Here is a 19,897-nt window from a genome sequence, read left to right as displayed (position 1 = left end):
TTTGGACTGAGCCCAACCATTCAGAGTCGATACCATGCCCTGTTCTCAAAAACTTATCAAATATTAAAAACCCTCTTTTGCAGAAAAACAACAATTTACATGCTGGAAAGGCAGAGTTATGGTTAAATAAACTTGCCTTTGTTTTCCACCAAGAGAAACTCGAGCAGTTTTTTTTTTCCCCCCACCGTTTTTACATTCCATGAAACATCTTTTCCTTTGTTGCAGAGTCGGTAAGAAGGTGGCAACCTGGAAATGTGGATTGCATTCATCCTGGGCTTCTCCTACTGGATGGCAAGGTCTGAACAATTCGGAAACTCAGTCCTGGGAACCCGGCCAGAGAAGAAACGGATGGACCTGCTCTCTGGAGGCTTCCGGTCTCCAGAGGCTTCCGGTCGCTGGAGGCTTCCGGTCTCCTGAGGTTTCCGGTCTCCGGAGGCTTCCGGTCTCACGCTGTAGGAATGCGACAGTCAACCACAGCGAACGTCGCTGCGGTCTGAGATTATCAGTAAATGGTTTCTGAGCAAGGCAGGAACTTAACTGAGCCTTTCCAAATACTGTTGCTTCCACCTGGAACTCACCCTTCATCTCATCTTCTAGAAAAACACCTACGTTTCCTTAAAGAATCTCCACGTCCAAAGTCAGGGCATCTTCCAGCTCGCCTCTCAGCCCAGCTCTGCCTTCCCTCCTCCCTCAAGTCCTTCAGTTGCTGCCAGTTCTGCAAATTACACCTGGAGCGCTTTGACAGAGTTGGCTGGACCATAGGACCTCGGGGCCTGAGGCAAGACAAGATTGTCCCAAGTGGAAATACAGACCTCACGCTCCCTCAAGATAGCTTAGGGTGTGGATAAGTATACACCTGCTATGCATAACAGGTGATTTGTCTTAAAATTTTTCTTGAAACTAGAAAGGTTGTCAGAACTTTAAATGCTCCAGAGAAGGTGGATTCTACCTGCTCTCATTCAGACTCCATTAACACCGGGGGGTTAGCTGGACAAAAAGATAGGAGGCCAGCATAGTCAGGAAGGGTGTCCGGAGCGGCTGGAATAGCCTACCTCAGGACTGGTCCCAGGTGGGGCAGGGGTGGGGCTGCTACGACTTTGCGAAGGAGGATCGGGCTTACATTAACAGGGGTGCCTTTCCTGAGAGCAAAAGTTACCCATGTCCTTTTTCTAGACGGCTTATGTGGGTGTAACCAAGTTTGGCCCCCAAACCAGGCTCCAAGCCAGATGTGGAAAAAGAAGTATGTCAGTAGTGGCGCAAAGGTAAAAGCCATCTCGTGGATCTAAGACTCAAGGCACAAGGCTGTCTCTCTCTGAACCGGGAGCGGTCCCCGAGGACTCTTCGTGCGAGGTAAGCCCGGGAAATCGGACGGGTTCCATCCCTGGCGCCATTTCCCATGATATCACAGCAACCGCCTGGAGGGCTGTGCGGCCAGGGACCCACGCTCCTCACTGCCGCCCGCGGACCACTCCAAGCGGCAGCCCTGCTCACCTGTCCACTTGCATTTCCTTCCTGCAGCTGCTCTCCCCTCAGCTCACTGTGAGGAAAAAACATCACCAGAGTCGCCTATGTCCCTCAGTGGAGCCAAGATTGACGTGATGCTGCCTGAGATGCTCACATGCCCCAGGGAGCTCGTGCAGGGGCTGGAGGACAGCCGTACCCCCACCCCCACCCCCCCGGAAACTGCAGCACCTGAACACTGAATGAGAGAAGCCCTCGAGGAGTTCTTCCGACCTTAATCTTTCAGGGTGTCATTAAGAGGCTGACAACAGGAAAGCTTAAATCCTGCTTGGGTTGGTCCAAGGTGTAATTGACCAAGCTTTTACAAAAGGGAACTTCAGGGTCCCTGTGTCCCACTCAGCTGTCAAGTGGATTAACCAGGACTAAAAAGACAGCCCTTTGAACACCCATAGCGCCAAAACGAAAGAATTAAATCAGTGAAGTATTAGTGTTTTTTTGTACTCAAAGATAAAATTAAATACTTAATATTTGTCTGTCGCATACCAAAGCAAATTACACAAAATAACCCGAAATGAAATACTTAATTAGCTGCTCTGAAATAGATTTGTTCTCAAGCCATTAATCTAATTAGCACACACAACTTCCCTTTTGCAGCACTTGCCTTGTTTATGCATGAGGCCAACACACAGCTCACATTTGTCTACTTATGTATGCGTATATTTCTAAGAGCCTCCTCCTTGTAGTACAGACTATTTTCTGCTCCCTTGCCTCCCACATTTGTGAGTAACATTCATTATCCACAAAACAAAATAAAGAAATTGGTCCGAATGAGAAACATTGGATGTTTCAAAGTGCACAGAGAAGGGGCTATTTTTCCAACATGCATTGCAGATGTGGCAGCTGAGTGCAAGTGCACACACAAACTCTAAATGAACAGCCTGCATAATCGTGACAATTATACGTTGCAATATGTTCTGCTCCTACTAATCAACTCAGGAAGCTCCAAGGAAGGAAAAAAAAAAGATGGTCGTTTTGTTCTTTTAAATATTGCAGCTTATGGACTCTACCTGCTTACTGATAAATTTGACATTATTGAAAAATAGTAAAATAAATTTAGAAACGAAAATGATTCCCACTGAAAAATTACATAATTAACATTTTGAAGGCGGAGGGAATGGGGAATAGCTGAGACAATACAAGTACAATACTGCCATCTAGAGGTATCCATGGGAAAGTACATCCTATTTTAAAAGGTTCGGATTGCTTTATTCCAGAGATGTAAAAGAAGCAAAATTTAAAGGTCTGCTGGTCTATCTGATAATGACAGGAAAAGGAGACTTGGAATTCTAAATAATGAGATCCCTATTATTCTTACATGGCTTAAATCAGAGCTCTCCAAGCTTTTATCATGTCTTTGGACCCTGGGGTATCTGGGAGTTTGAAAAAGAGGGCGTGGTTCTTGCCCAGGCAGAGCGGGCTGGAGTCACAAACTCAGACCACCCGGGCAGGCAGGAACCTGAATACATGAACGAGGCCAGGCTTAGAAGTGCCTGGTCTTCTTTTTTTGTTTTTGTGTTTGTTTCAGGCCATCTGAAAGTTTGTATTTGTATGTGAAGCCTCCAGGTATTTAATTTGGCCACTTTCAAAAAATGTAACTGTGCAGTGTGAATAAAACATGCCTGATCAACAACTTTGGCTCAAAGGGCAGCTGGTTTGTGACCCTGGGAATGGAAGGAAAAAAATAGCACTTGGTGAATCCTGATGAAAGGAGGCAGGAAGAGAGGAACGAGGAGGTGGTTACCAGCTTGGAAATGTATAAAGAGCGATTCTGTGTCCTACCCGGAAATGCCAGCCTAGTCAAGTAGGAAGCATAGGGTCTAATGTAATAGTAGCATTAGCTCTTCAACTCCGTAACGCATAGACCTCTGGGTTACAGAACTTAAGGAAGAGTTCACCATCTTCTACATGCAAATGCAATAAGCTATTTCCCCACCTCGCCATGCAGGGAAGTGTCCATGCTGCTGAATCATTCACGTGTTAGACCAGTTCTTAACCCTGGCCTAACCGTGGAGCTACAGCTGAGAAAGTTCCCCAAGAATTGTGATCCAGGTGATGGGAGACACCATGGGAAAGAAAGGAAAGAGAAGAAGGCTCAGGGGAAAAGCCAAAGGCAGAGGGAAAGTGCCGAAGAAGAAAACATGGGGCTTTTGTTTCAATATTGTTTTCAAATAAATACAATGAACAAGTTAAAAACTGTAACTATGGCCACAGTATCAAATAGAGAGAGACAAACAAAAACACAAAGTGATGCCAACCTCTGTACTTGTCTCTAGTGAGCAAATAAATGTTCTCCAGGAGCGAGCAAAACACCAGGTGGGTTGGGATGTTGCTACTGATTTGCAGTCTTCAGTTGTCTTGTACCGAGGAGCTGCTGCGTATTCTGTTGCAGGTCTGGGAGTTCCCTGGTGGCTTAGTGGGTGAAGGATCCAGTGTTGTCAGTACTGTGATGCAGGTTGGATCCCTGGCCCAGGAACTTCCACAGGCTGCTGGCTCAGCCAGTTATCGCCATCATCGTCATCATCATCTCAGGTTTGACTGTCATGGGACAAAGAGAATCATGACATATGTGTTGTAATTTATTTAGCTGATTCTACATATTTTTGCTAAATAGAGGAGTGAAGAAAGGACATTTCAAGAAAGGGTCCCCAGGAGCCCAGGAGGAAACAGGGTGACAGGGGCACGAGAAGTCATCATGAGTGAAAGGGTGCATCTCCTCTCCTACTTTCTCTCTTTTTTTTTTTTTTTTTTTTGCCATTTCTTGGGCCGCTCCTATGGCATATGGAGGTTCCCAGGCTAGGGGTCCAATTGGAGCCTCAGCCACCAGCCTCCACCAGAGCCACAGCAACTCGAGATCCGAGCCGCGTCTGCAACCTACACCATAGCTCACGGCAACGCCGGATCCTTAACCCACTGAACAAGGCCAGGGATCGAACCCTCAACCTCATGGTTCCTAGTCGTATTTGTTAACCACTGCGCCACGACGGGAACTCCATCCTACTTTCTCTTTCTTTACTGGTTTTTTTTCCTTGGTCTTATTCCATCAGTGTATGAACACAAGGTGCTAAAAATCTCCAGTTATAACTGTGGATTTGTCTAATTCTTGCTTCAATTCTGAGTTTTGGATTCACATATTTAAAAGCTGTATCAGCCTTCCCATTGTGGCTCAGCAGTTAACAAACCAAACTAGTATCCGTGAGGATGTGGGTTCAACCCCTGATCACGATCAGTGGGTTAGGGATCTGGCATTACCGTGAGCTGTGGTGTAGTTCGCCGACATGGCTCGGATCCCACGTTGCTGTGGCTGTGGCATAGGCCAGCTGCTGTGGCTCTGATTTGACCCCTAGCCTGGGAACTTCCGTATGCCACAGGTGCAGCCCTAAAAAAAGACAAATAAATAAATAAATAAAAGCTTTATCATGTGCATCCCTGCATATTTAGTATTTCAGTGCCTTCTTGGTGAATTAACTCATCACTACAAAATGTCCCTCTTTATATGTAACAGTAACCTTGGTCGGAATGTCTGCTTTGTGCAAAATCAATTGTAGGCACAACGGTTTTCTTATGCTTCCAGTTTCATCCTATATCATTTCCCCTCCTTTTTTCACGTTCAAATTGCATGTAGATTTATATTTAAAGTGCTTCATTAGGTGGCATATTGTCTTTCATTTTTATGCAGGCGATCTTTGCCTCTTAAATGAAGAGTTTAGTCGGTTGACTTTAAGTAATTAATATGATTGGGTTTAATCCTACTATCTTGCTGTTTTCTATGTTCCCAGTCTTTCTTGCTTGTTCTTGTTCCTCCCTTTCTCCTAGCTTATTTTCTTTTGAATTAATCACATTGCAAGCTTTCTATGTATTACATTCACTGAAGTTTTAGCTATTATTCTGGAGTGGTTATTCTAGGGATGGCATCATTCACCCCTACTTATCACACACTGCAGAAAGTTTATACTGAACCGCTTCATGTGAAATGCAAGATGCTTTCAAGAGAATAGTTCCATTCTTCTTCTTCTTTTTTTTTTTTAATGGCCACACCCGGCATATGGAAGTTCCTGGGCCAGGGATCAAGCCTGCACCACAGCAGCAAAGCCAACACCGGATCTTTAACCTGCTGTGCCACAAGGGAACTCTTTTTTTTTTTTTAAATAAAGTTTAAAAGATGGTCTTTTATATTTATCCATCCATCTGTTTATCATTTCCAGTGCTTTTCATTATTTTCTATATATCTGAGGTTCATTTTGTTTTGTGTTGTTTTTGGTTTGGGTTTTTTGTTTTTTGTTTTTGTTTTTTGCTTTTTTTTTTAGGACCACATTTGCTGCATATGGAAGTTTCCAGGCTAGGGGTCAAATTGGAGCTGCAGCTGCTGACCTACACCACAGCTCAGGGCAATGCCAGAAACTTAACCCACTGAGGGAGGCCAGGGATTGAAGCTGCATCCTCCTGGATACTGGTCAGGTCCAAAATCCACTGAGTCACAATAGGAACTCCCTATATATCTGAGTTTTCATCAATATAATTTATCCATAGGCCAAAGAGTTTCTTTTAGCATTTCTTGTAGTGCAAAGCTACTGGCAACATATTTCCTCAGTTTTTCTTTTAACTGAAAATTTCTTTATTTCAGCCTAATTTTTGAAGAGTATTCACATTGGATGTAGAATTCTTGGTTGACGGAGTTTTTTCTTTCTTCTAACATTTAAAAAATATTTTTCCATTTGCTTCTGAACTTCATTGTTCCTTATGAGAATTACTTGGCATATACATGATTGTTCCCCTGTAAGTATTTTTTCCCTCACTGCCTTAAGATCTTCTCTTTATCTTTGGTTTTCTGAAGAAGGACTCTGATGTGTCTAAGTGTGGTTTTTTTGTACTCGTTTGGGACTTGCTGAGATTCTTGTATGAATAGATTAATTATTCTTCTGCCACATTTGGGACATTTTCAGGTATTATGTCCTCAAATATTTCTCCTATACCATTCCCTCTCTTTCTCTCTCTCTCTCTCAGACTCTTAATAGATGGTTTAATAATCTCTCACAGATCACTGAGGATCACTAAGAGTCTCTTCATTGTTTTCATCTTTTTTCCTCTTTCTTCTTCAATATTCTACTGAGCTCTTTTCAGGTTCACTGTCTTTTTCTCGTGAGGTCTCCAATCTGCTGTTAAACTCATCCCATGAAGTTTTCACTTTCAATGTCTTTCAGTTTTAGGATTTCCATTTAGTCCTTTTTTATAGTACTCACTTATCTACTGAGAGCTTCTATCTTCTGGCATTTGTGTCCATCTTTTTTTTTTTTTTTTTTTTTTAAGTCTTTGAACATTTTTGTAATGGCAGTTTCAAAGTCCTAGTCTGCTAAGTACAACATTTGGGTCATATCCAAGTCTATATCCATTGACTAGTGTTTTTTCCCTTTGATCATAGGGAGCATAGTTCTAATTGCTCATAGTCTAACAACTTTTTATTGCATGTTGAACATTGTGGATGATGTCTAAGGAGTGTGGATTATATTATTTTCTTTAAAGAAGGTTGGTTCTGTTCTGCAAAAAGGCTAAATCATTGGCAAATTTTCTTTCTCTGGTTTGGTTTTATTCTTGTTAGGATGGTTCTGTTTCATGTTTATCCTTGGTCCCAGGACATGGCTTTTGCTCTCTTTCAGAGGTTGGCAAATGTTGTCTATAAAAAACCAGGTAGTAAATATTTTAACTCTTGTGAGCAATATATGGTCTCTGTCTTTTTCTTGTTCTCCTTTCCTCTTCTTCCAGCTCCTGCTGCTACTCCTCCTGCATCTGAATAACACTTGTAATGATGTAATTATTATTCTTAGCTCACAGGTCACACAAAAACATGCCTCAAGCCAAATTTGGCCGTAGTTCCCTGACCCCTGCTCTAGGGCATGGTCCTTAATCCTAGCATGTGGCCTTTTACGAGTTCCTAACTGAACCCTTGCAATGTTAACTGAAGACATTCCATCTGGGATGGGCCAGACTTCAATGTCTCACAGCACCAGATGACTGCTAGCTCATCGCAGCCACTCTCTCCTAAGCCTCAGGAAGCCTCGCCCTGCAAATGTGCAGCCAAGCTCTCAGCTAAGGAACCAGAAGAAACCGCTGTACTCCACACGACACTGATGTCCCAAAGGTGCCTCAGGCAGCAAGCAGGATCACTGTGTGGTTCGCTTGGAGTCTTTCCCTTCTTTCAAGGAGCGCAGTCTGGGATTATGTGCTTTTCAGTGCCTAAAACTCATTTCTTCACATATATTGCCCTGTTTCATATTTGCTTGTGGCCGATCAGTCACCCCATCAGGACCAGAATGGATGACCGAATAAGTTCCACTTTGAACAGGTTGAGATTTCAATGATTCTAAGACCTCTGATGGAGCTGTCCCAGAGGCAGATGACAAGGTTGGGCAAGATTTCTAAAAATACAAATGGTTAGTATGTGACACTTGATATTAAATCAAGAGAAAGAAAATCTCTCAGGGAGAGCCCACAATTGATAAGAGAAAAGGGCAAAGGATGGAGTCAAGGGGAAAAAATAAAGGTGAGAGCTACCTGAGAGCTAGGAAAGAGCTATATGAAGAAAGACGCCTCTCCGCTCTGCCGGGTTAATTTTCTCTCTGAGGCTGTACATCTTAGGAGTGTCCCGAAGGGCTGTCGATGCCCTCACTGTCTGTGATATGTTCTTACTCTCAGGCGTAACATTGACCCAAATCTTGTAAAATAGTTACACGGTTACTGTTATATCATTCTTACAGATGCTTTTGCTTTCTTCCCTTCTAATATTGTTGATTACTATAAAAAAATCACTAACGCTCAGGCTTATCAACTTCTGGCTTTCTTCTCATGCTTAACCGAAGACCCTGCTATAAGCTACAGGTTAAAAAGTTGGTGTTTTAACAAGATAGGCATCCTCAGAGCCTTAATGGAAAGAACAAGTTCCTCTTACCTGCTGATACTTTAGATAATAGATTTTGGGTACAAACTTACACGCTGACACCACTTAGACAACTGCAGATTTCAGGAGAGGACTGAATCAGGATCTCCAGGACTTTTTTTTAATCCAGAAGCAGCCACTTTGTAAAAACAGACTGCAAATTCAATATTCAGAGCAACAAGAATTAGTTACATGGAACTGAGTGAACTGATAAGGTGAACGTAGTTGTGGTTATTTGTATTGGGATATTATTTATCCTCTTCTTATGTACTGGTATTGTGTGTACTGTTCTATTTTCTCATGGACATAGAATGAAGCCCTTTCTCTTTCTTCTTGATCAATGCCTAACCTTTACTTTAAACTAGGGATAAGAAAACTGTAATCCCTGGTCCAGATCCAGCTTGCCACAGGTCAAATCTAATCTGTGTGCCCATTGTTTACATGCTGTCTATGGCTTCTTTCATGCTACAATGGCAGATCTGAGCACAAATCTTGCAGTAGACTCATGGCTCACAAAACTGAAAACATTTATTATCTGGTCTTTTACAGTAAAACTTTGCTGATCCGTATTTTAGACTATGTCTTTGCAAACTGAAATGAACCATTATTTAAAACATTGTCAAATTCAGAGACAAATGGCTTTTTTTTTTTTTAACTAAATCTCTGATTTCAAAAGAAGATAGTTTTTTAACAAGTCAATAAGTTTTATTTGTTTATTTGTTTAAGCAGGGTATGGTTAGAAAAATTGTGTAACCAAAGCCAAATACATAAAGTGTCACATGAGAATAAGTCTCATTTAGTCAGACATGATATGCCTCCCACTGGGGAACAGGTGTTGTGCTTCATACGTGGAACGAAGGCTCACAAAGAAAGCCCTTTTAGGAGACCCGACTGGCACCTGTTTTATGGATTTCTGGATCCTAGAATTTTAGGTGGCAGAAAGAGTCATTTCTTGGCAGATCAGATACCTTAGTGGATTTGGAAATTTCACAGCAAGAGAGAAATTCATCTGCATTTACAGGTACTCCGGGAAAAATGGATAGAAATGAATTTCTTGGGTTTGGTTTTCTAGCTTCAAAACATGACTGCCAATAAGAACAACAAAAACGTCTCTGGCCTACTGAGAAGCCACTACTAGATTCCACATACGTTCTCCAGACAGAAGGTAATATTTTGGCCCTAGTCAAAACCCTAAGCACAACACCTCATGGCACTGGGTTTGCTGACCATACGTCAAGGAAATTTGTGTTTAATTAACACTTTTTGCTGAACCAATGTTAATGAATCAGAACAAAATAAAATAAGACTAGCTTTTGTGATCAAGAATTATCTTCAGGAATTATGATCACAAGGATGGCTGTTGGACAATGTGTCCAAAACCTGGAAAAAGACAACGGGATTTCTGCCTCTTTTTTCAGTGTTGTGTTGAGCATTGTCTAACAGCCTGCCCAGAGTTATTCTGATTCTCTAGGAGTGTGCACCTCTGTGTGACTTGCTGTTTACTATTTCAGATATTTTTCAACTCTGTAAGGGTAGATGTTAACTCGTAGAAAGCAGAGATGTAAATTATTCTAGTCTAAAAGGAGTGAAAATGAAATTAATTTCTGGAGAGATGCAAATGGAACTATTATGACCCAGATGTCATGGTTTATTTTATATATGACTTAGCAATCTCATTCCAGTATCCTTTCAATGACGTTATATACCTAGTTTCTTAAATCTTCTTTGAAACAGCTTCACCATTCTGCTGAGTCCTTCATGAGTTTAATGAATCCTTGACACAGACTCCTTTTTAAAATATCTAGATGTGCAGTCCTTGACTACCTTCCTAGATGCTTGGGTAAGCTATGGATGCTAGACAGAGTGAAAGATTTTTTTTAAGATAAACAAGATTTGAGTCTGTTTTTCCTAATGTAATAAAGAAAGCCATGAAAAGAGAGAGCTTAAAAATACAGCAAAAAGGGACAATGATGAGTCAAATCTCAGAAAAGGCAGGAGAGCATACAGCTCAACATGGGAATGGCTGGGTGACTCTTCGTTGGAAGAATAGCCAGCTTTTCTTCTGATGGGGAAGAAAGGAAGGACTGTTGTATACACACAGGTAATTTCCTAAGTTAAGGGGCAAGACGTTGAAGATGTTCATGCCCTGGAAGCCAGCTGCCTGTTTCTGGGACGGAGGATTTGGTGGTGTGGTAGGAGAAGGGAAGACGTGGTAAGGGTTTTAGAATGGTCACCGGTAGCAATGGGAAAGGGAGCCAGTTTGGACAACCTTGCTGAGGGAGTTGGTTGGCTGTATTAATGTCACTGTGGGATTTTGGGCGACCAATCAGGGATGTGTCAGAGAAAGTTCCAGGTGACCGCAGTGATGTATTGTGCAATTCAGGGAGGAGGGCCCAGGAAGGGAAGCCAGAAGGTGGCTGATGGACCCAGGAGGTGGACGGCATCCCGAGACTGGGCTGGATATCGGCAAGAGCCAGCAGCAAAGAGGCACAGGGAGGGTGAAGTGGGGGACCGGGTCTGCAGGCAGGCAGTTCAGATGCCAAGGAGGTTTCACAGCGGAGCAGCTTTGGCATCTGACATTCAAGTAAGTAAGGGTCTCGTGGCAACCTCTCAGAAGACTTTGGGGTCGGGTGTAGGGACAGGCTGGTAAAAACGACTTCACTGAAGAATGTACGTGGGATACTAGGCTCTCACGCACTGCTAAAGAGTGAGAAGTTCTTTCGTTCCCAGGGCAGCCCTGGACCTACCCCAGCTATTCTATGTGACTCGGAGGCTGAGGACCACAAGGAAGACGAGACGAGTGGAGCAGAGATCCCAAGGGGCGCCCGGCACTGCGGTGGGCCCTGCACACACGTCCCCTCCTTCCATATAGCGACAGTGGAGGCATTCACACCCCAATGTCTTAGATGAGCTAACAGGTTCCCGGCTGGATCTGCCCAACGCCGCAGGCAGGAGACACCAGGGCTCCTACTCAGAGCTATCAAAACTCTAAAGACCACTTCCATGATCACTGCAGTGTAGTCTCTGGAAGGATAAGGAAATGAGGGAACAGGATTCAGGAGGGGGAGAGACGTGGGAAAAGGCACTCAACAGTTTCTCAAGATGGGAGTTCCCGTTGTGGCACAGTGGTTAGCAAATCGGACTAGGAACCATGAGGCTGCGGGTTTGGTCCCTGGCCTTGCTCAGTGGGTTAAGGATCCGGCGTTGCTGTGAGCTGTGGTGTAGGTCGCAGACATGGCTTGGATCCCGCGTTGCCGTGGCTCTGGCGTAGGCTGGTAGGCTGAGATCCCTAGCCTGGGAATCTCCATATGCCGTGGGTGTGGCCCTGAAAAGACAAAAAAAAAAAAAAAAATTCTCAAGATGTACATTCAGGGATTGAATTGCCTTTTGCAGGTGTCACAACTGTGTGTACTACTGTCCATATGAAGAAATTCAAATGAAAATGCTCAGAACCCATAAAACAAATATACTTTGGAAATGCAGAGAGGAACGCAGAGCCTTTGTATCTGTCCTTCCTGGCTGTTCTGCCTCAGAGGCTCCTTACAAGGTCGCTGCCTTCATGTCGTTATTCAGGGGCCGTCTTGGTAACACTGGTGTTCCCTGAGCATCCAGGTGAAAAGGACACCCACCTCCTCAGCTCTCATGTCATGGGCGCTCCCTTCATCCAACGCGTGACGTATTGCATTTGTTTCTTGCACCCCTCACTGGAATGTAAACCCCATGAGAGTGGGGACTTTGACAGCTTTATCTGGGGGTGGGGGTTGTTTGCTCTTCTTATTTTCGTGTTTTTTTAATTGTTGCATTCCCTGCATCTAGATTGGTTCCTGGCACATGGTAGAAACTCAAGATATTTAAAAATTCATCTCAAAGTCAGGCCAAGAGCCCAATGACCTGTGGCAGACGTTTCTCATTCTTTACTTAAAAATCCACCCCCTTCTTCCTTCTCCTCAGTGGAATTGCATTTGAGGGCAGCCGCGTGCCAAAATAAATAAATAAACGCCAGACTGTTCTATTTCCCAGCTCCTCTAGCTGATGAGGGCTGTGAGGCCTCATCCTGGCTGATAAGCTGAAAAAGGAGGTTCCTGCGTGAGCCCTCCTGCAAAGCTCTTTACAAGGCAGTGGCGTCAACGGGTACACGCCATTCTGCCCTCGCCCGTCTTCCTGCCTGGCACATGCATATGGTGACAGGCAGCGAAGCTATCTTGATGGGTAGGCAACGTGGGGTAGACAAAGTGGAAAGAGGGCGGGAGCTGCACCACTGCCCTGGACCACCTGCCTCTGGACTTCCACCACAGCCAGTCTAGGAGGGGAAAGGAAGCCCTCGTTTTTTTGAGCCGTTGCTTAGTTGTGTTTTCTGTGACTTGCAGCTGAATGCAATCCTATTAAAATCTCCCAGGTCAGAATTAGGCTTCCCACTTCTCTCCTCTGAATCTAGGCCTTGCCATCACTTGTGGGACCATTAGTGATTCTTGGCACCCACTTGGCCAACTCTATGCAGATTCTGGCTTGTGTGACAGCCCGGTCAGTCGTGTCGGGACAAATAATAGGGAGCACAGGAGAGTGAAAGGCCAGCTGCTTTTCCTGTGCAGGCCTGGAAAATTAGCAAAGTTTTCTAATCAGAAAAAAAAAAAAAAAATTCCAGAGACAGTGGAAAGAGAGGATGAATTATTTCCCCAAAGTGGAGTAGTCCCTCGATAAAATGCAGAGATAAGTTGTCCCTGACACTGTATTTTTAAAATGTCGAGGTATTTTTAAAATGTAGAGTGAGTCCCTAGCCTAGAATTAAACAAAACAGAAGCTCCCAAGGTAGGTCCCCTGAACATCAATTTGGGGCAAGCTCCCCGAGGGCTACTGACGGACAGGCTGGTTGAGAACCACTGCTTCCGTGGTTTCAGTCTAAAAGCTGTTGTGCACGGAGGAATCGTGTCTCCCCAAATTTGTATGTCGCCGGCCTAACCCCCAGGTGACTGGGTTTGGACTTAGAGCCTCCAGCAGAGATAACTGAGGGTAAATGAACCCGGACGGTGGGGCCCTGGTCTGATGGGACCTGCGTGTTGTTCCCTGCGTCCTTCTCCCGCTCTCTGCCCGGTGAGGACACGGCAGGAAGGCAGGCCATCTGCCAGCCAGGAGGAGGCGGGCACCTTGACCTCCAGCCTCAAAAACTCTAAGAAGTTTTTGTTATCAAAGCCCCCCAGTCTGCCGTACTTTGCTACAGCAGCCCCAGCTACTACAATGCCTCTGAGTGAAGGTGGCGACCACCCCGCCGACTTCGGTGTCCCCTGCCCGTCCACCCCCTCCACGATCTCTGTGGCGTCCTTACCAGTCTCTTCAAATCACCCTTGTGTTTGTCACCTTCCATCTGGAAACCAAATTGCTAGATATTTGCTGAGTGTCTGATCTAGTGATGGGCATTAAGCGGGAACGCAAAGATGCACACACCAGCCTGTGTACCCCGCAGGCTCTCTGGAAGCGATAGACACAGAAAATACATTCAAGAAGAATCATTTCCCCCGACGCTTAACCCTTTCCATGATTTCTCGCCGGGTCCACAGTCTCAAGTAGCCCCGCTAGGCACCGCACAGTCTGGCCCCGTCTCACTCCTGTCCAGTCTTGTTTCCTGAACACACACCGATTCTTGTCCTCCCAGCGTCTTTCTTCACATGCTGTCGCCACCGCCTGAGCCACTCGGAAACCTGTTCACCTCCTTGTCTGGTTCCTGCTCACTCTGCAGGGCTAAGCACAGGCGTTCCTTCCTTGGCAAAGCCCTTCCTGCCCTTCAAGTTAGACCTCCGTGAAATACCCCCGTGTTCCACGACGAAAACAGACTGCTTACCCCACCCCACCTGTACAAACGCCTTTTCCTTCACAGCATTAATAACAAGCATGGTGATTTCAGTAATTATTTACGGATTTGTTCAGCAAGGGAGGGAAGGGCAGGGTTTATCTGAATTGTCCTGTGCCCAGCACTCAGCATATGGTACGCTCTCACTATAGAATTACTAAAAGAATATGCTCTGATAATACAAAAAAAAAATCACATTAATTACCAGATTATGTGGAATAGTCATTAAATGCTGACGTCAGGAGGGGGGTTGAGCACCAGGACTGGACAGGCGAAGGACCTGTACAAACACCTAAATAGAGTCTGAGAGAATCCAACCATTCTGATACCACTTTTTTTCAGCCGATACAGACCACACTGAGCATTCAGAGTCCGGCTCCAAACTGTTTCACGAAGAAAGCAGACTAGTTACCCCACCCCACCTTGATCTCGTCCTTCCTTGAAATCTGCACCATAGGACCCTGGAGCCGCGCGATGCTCATCTGCGTTGGACAACAGTCTTGAACTGTCTTCTAATCATTAAACTTGTGAATGCCCTTAATAGTCTGAACCTTGAAGGCATCAATAAGGTCTGTTATTTATTTATTCATTCACCAAGCATGTAATGTATCCAGTGCCTGGAGTTCCCTTCCTTGGGACTTCAAAGCGAGATAAGGCAGACTCCCTGCTCTGAAGCAGTTCAGTTTCCTGAGCAAACAAGTAAACGGGTCCTTATAATACGATGTGATGAGTGCTGGACATTCACAGAAATGGCAGCTCACTCTGATCCGGGGCATGTGGAAGGCTTCCTGGAGACACCTGAGCCGACTGAAAGGGCTAGAGTTTGTGACTCAAGCATGGAGAGGACATTCCTGGCTTATTCAGGAACCTGCATGAAGTTCTGTGTCGCTGGTTAGGTTATGTCCGCAACGTGAAGCCACGAGGCGGGAGGAGTAAGCAGGCCCTAGAAGACCGAGGTCTCTTGCTAGTTTCTGTTTAGTTTATCCTTTATCCTATGGGCAATAGAAAGGCATAAGAAGATTTTTAATCCAGTGAAAATCCATCCTCTGGCTTAGAAAGCTCACCACGTGGATGAAAGACGGTGAGGCTGGGCTCAGTTAGCTCTTTAAAGTTAACTAAGGAGTTCCCGTTGTAGCTCAGTGGTTAACAAATCCGACTAGGAACCATGAGGTTGCGGGTTCGATCCCTGGCCTTGCTCAGTGGGTTAAAGATCCGGCATTGCTGTGAGCTGTGGTGTAGGCTGCAGACGTGGCTCGGATCCTGCATTGCTGTGGCTGTGGTGTAGGCCTGCAGCTGTAGCTCCAATTCGACCCCTAGCCTGGGAACTTACACATGCCGAGGGAGCAGCCCTAGAAATGGCAAAAAGACACACACACACAAAATAAAGTTAACTAAAATGAGAAATGAAGAAGGCAAGGGCCCCGGGCAGCTGAGGCATTGGCTGCAATGTTCAGGGATTAAGTGGTGATTTGACAAATGCACCTTCTCCCTCCCTCCTCTCTTCCCAAAGTCCTATTTCCAGGTTTGTTCTCTTACCTTTACTTTAAGGGTTAAAGGCAGCCTCTGGTCCACTGTTGTACCCAAGGCTTACCTATCTATCCGCCTCCAACCAGCACTCCCTTTCTTTCAATTTGCCATCGTGGTTTTTGGCTACAGAGGCTTATCTTTTTTGTGTTTTTTTTCCTTTTAGACCTGCACCAGAGGCATATGGCAGTTCCCAGGCTAGGGGTAGAATGGGAGCTGCAACTGCCAGCCTACACCACAGCTCACGGCAACGGTGGACACTTTAATGCACTAAGCGAGGCCAGGGATCTAACCCACATCCTCATGGATACTAGTTGGGTTCTTAACCTACCGAGCCACGATGGGAACTCCCAGATGCATATCTTGAGTGTTGATAGTTTTTCAAAGAGAAGTACCAAACCTGAACAGCTGGTATTTAAAAGACAAAACAGCCACACTCTTATTCTAGAAACCTCTTCCTGTTCCTAAGTAGTGGTACCCCTCAATCTCCCTATGATTTGATGCCACCACATCCCAGGGACCAGAGGTCTGTGAGGGTATTTCAGAAGGTAACATCCTCACACGTGGGAAATTCACTGATGTGGGTATTTTAGAACAAAGATGCAGCACTTGAAGAGGTGGTACTTCAGAAATAGACACAAGACGTTCTTAACAGAACTACAAGCTGGGATGGCTGCTATGTAACGCCACCACTTGAAACGAAAATGTGGCAGTCCAGGGAGTTCTCGTTGTGGCTCAGCGGTTTTTGAACCTGACCAGTATCCATGAGGATGCGAGGTTGGTCCCTGGCCTCGCTCAGTGGCTTAAGGATCTGATGTTGCTGTGAGCTGCTGTAGGTCACAAACACAGCTCAGATCCCAAGTTGCTGTGACTGTGGTGTAGCTTCCATATGCTGAGGGCCTGGCCCTAAAAAGACAAGGCAATTAAAAAAAAAAAAAAAGGATCGGGTCAGGCCTACCTAGGTAAATCTGAAGAAGAGTATCTTTCAACAGACTACCCTGTTTTAGGGCTGGGGATGTGGGGAGGGAAATAGTCTTTTATCAGTCCCATCAGGGCCTGTATGGGATTATGCAAACACTGTGTTTCTCTTCAGTAAACAACTTACCTTAGAATGGGCACCCTCACAGCTATTACAAAGGAACTCGGTAATTGCAAGCTCACTTGCTGACTAGACGACTCGTCAGTAGAAGCCCTAAGACCAACCTGCTCTTTGACCTATAAGTTTCAGCCACAGCAAATCTCTCAACATCCTCACAGCAAATTGGCACACTTATCCTTGATCTAATAAATACTTTTTTTTTTGTCTTTTGTTTTTTTAAGGCTGCAACCTGTGGCATATGAAGGTTCTCAGGCTAGGGGTTCAATCAGAGCTACATGCACCAGCCTACACTACAGCCACAGCAATGCCAGATCTGAGCTGTGTCTTCACCCTACACCACAGCTCATGGCAGTGCCAGATCCTTAACCCAATGAGTGAGGCCAGGGACCAAACCCGAGTCCTCATGGATGCTAGTCGGGTTTGTTAACCACTGAGCCACAACGGGAACTCCAAAAAATACCTTTGAGTTACATAATCCCTCCCCCCAACATAGAGTTCATATTTCTACTACTGTCCTTATTTTAAGGGGTTATGTTTGACCTGTCTCCCCTATTAGATACCAAATTCCTTCAGGTCAGGTACCTGTCACATTAGTCTCTATACTTTCAGATCTTATCATGATGCTTGGTACATGGTAAGCTATTAAATATTTGTTGAATGAATTAAGCAGATTCTGATCATCTCTAACCTGTAATTTCTTTGGGGGGGGGTACCTACTCTCTCATTCAAGACCTAAAAATAGAAGATTAGCAAGACTAAAGCAAATGTAGCGTTTTCTTTAGCTTATCTTTAAAAATAGACATGAAAAATACAGTTTGATTAGAAAAAAAATTGCTATTTTAGTTGGCAAATGAAGACTACAATAGCAGCTACATGTGAACGATTATGTAAAAGATTTAGAAGAACTCCAGGTCCCCCAGAACTTAATGGGCAAAAGACACTGAACAGACAATTCAATGAAATGAAAAACACCTAACATGAAAAAAAGTTTCCATCCATACTAGACATTATTTACCTATTTAAAAAACCTTAAATTAGCAAAATTTCAACCATACAGTCATTCTGAAACATTGGTGTGAAGCAATAAGACACTCACGTGCTCAAGTATTGGCAGGACCACAGACGTGGGTGTATGGAGCAAGATCTTTAAAAATAGTCAAAGGTATATATGTGAGACTCCGTGTGTCTCCATACGTACACGTATGCATACACATAAACTAAAAATCTTTACGCTTTTCTAAAAATACATATTCTAAGAAATCAAAGGTTCCTTAGAATGTATGCAGTATGACTCAGAAGCTAATGTGCTCTACCACTTACTAGCTATGTGACCTTCAACAAATTATTAATTTTCTGGGCTCAGTTTCCTCATCAGTAAAATGGTGATTAAAAAAAAAAATACTTACCTTATAAGGTTGGCATGAAGATTAAATGAATCCATTAGGGTTTAAAACAGTGCCTGGCATATAGGATACTCAATAAATGTTAAGTGCTATTTTTCCACATATTAGAAATTTGGAAACAGTCTAATATTTAATAATAAAAGAATGACTTAAAAGATTATGGTACATCAATACAATGGCATATCATACAATCATTAAAATGTTCATGAAGAGTTTTCAATAATTCTGGAGAAATGCTTACACTAGATTTAGTGAAAAAGCATAATATAAAGCTATATAGTATGACTTCAATTATGTAAAATATATACCAAAATATAGAAAATGATCTAGCAGAAAACATACCAAAATATTAGAAGCAATTACTTTGGGCAGTAGCATTTAATCTGCTTGCTGTTTTTCTTTTTCATACTTTTCTATCATGAATTTTTTTTTATTACAATTAAGGAAGCTATTACTTTTAAAATCAGGAAAACACCATAGTTTTAAAAGGTTGAAACAAGGTAGTGAATGAGTAATTTTAAAAAATTATCTAACATCTAACTCTTCACATGTAAATGGTGTGATAACAGAAATCACTGGTTTTCCAAAACTTAATTATTTCCTGTTGAAGAAATACAAATATAGAGCATTGTAGGCATGCAAAATAAACATTACAAGCAATATGAAGCAGCAAGTATCCCTTGGTTGAATTTGTAAGTACGTGTGAAATTCAGCACAAACAATGCTTTCTGTGACCTGAGATGGCCCATTGTCTAGTTCAAGCGAGCAGGCAGTTCTGACCCAGCTTCCCTTCCAATGCTGAACAAGCTTGGGGCATGGCTGGGCACCTAGGGCCATTCCTTTTCCCGGCACCACGCCTGCTTCATAGCTTTTACCTTTTCTACTCACCAGACTAAAAAGTTCTCCTCCCTCTTGCAATTTTCAAAGGGAAAAACGCCTGCCTGACTGAGAGGAGGAGAAAGACGACAAGATGTTTCCATCACGCGGAAGAAACTTTCCAGGATGCTTTTGACTTCTTCAGACACAATTCTTCCCCTTCCTGGACAGCTTGAGGGCCTATGTTCTTCCTCTCTTGACCTTACTTAGAATTAGTCCAAAACACTACGTTGATTTCAGTCAACCAACTTTGCCCTTACAGCACTGCCTCTGAAGTGTATGAACACCTGCGTGTGTGGTTATCATTTAAGAACTTACCAGTTTTTAACAATGGCACTGAAGTACACAAAATTTACAGGAGACTTTGGGAAACTGTTCATTCTTAACAAAGTATTTCTTTGGAGCAAATCTCAAACACTGATTGTTCATCAGTCAGCATTTTCATCTCAACAGGACTGAGTTGCACAAGAAGTATTATTTAGCCATAAAGCTGAAAAACCGTTCTAGCTAATGTGTGTCAGTTCTTCATCCAAACCTCCACCTACATGGCACTAACCAGAACATTTTGATTCGATTCTTAAAAGAAGCAGTTGAAGCAGAAACTCCCTAGATGTGAATGTACGTGGCTGCTCTATGTGATAATCCGCAAAGTAAAGTGACCTTTATAAGAAGCTATCAGTTGAACAAGCTCTAAATTTTATAAA

General features: G+C 43.7%; 1 long non-coding RNA gene across 1 annotated transcript; it reads left to right on the top strand.

The window, feature by feature from the left end:
- The first annotated feature begins 452 nt into the window (after positions 1–452).
- Positions 453–11,945, top strand: LOC146400365 (uncharacterized). The gene is made up of 4 exons (XR_014812282.1): positions 453–1,350; positions 1,519–3,834; positions 9,522–9,614; positions 11,180–11,945. It is a non-coding gene; the product is annotated as an uncharacterized LOC146400365 (long non-coding RNA).
- Positions 11,946–19,897: the final 7,952 nt, after the last annotated feature.

This window comes from Sus scrofa, chromosome 8 (genome assembly GCF_054392235.1).
Source record: "Sus scrofa isolate SSC_HxYL_T2T_F1_AM1 chromosome 8, Sscrofa_HxYL_maternal_Yorkshire_Landrace_v2.0, whole genome shotgun sequence".
In the NCBI taxonomy this organism is placed as follows: Eukaryota; Metazoa; Chordata; class Mammalia; order Artiodactyla; family Suidae; genus Sus; species Sus scrofa.
The sequence above is the reverse complement of the archived record's forward strand: the minus strand, read 5'-3'. Positions and strand labels throughout refer to the sequence as shown.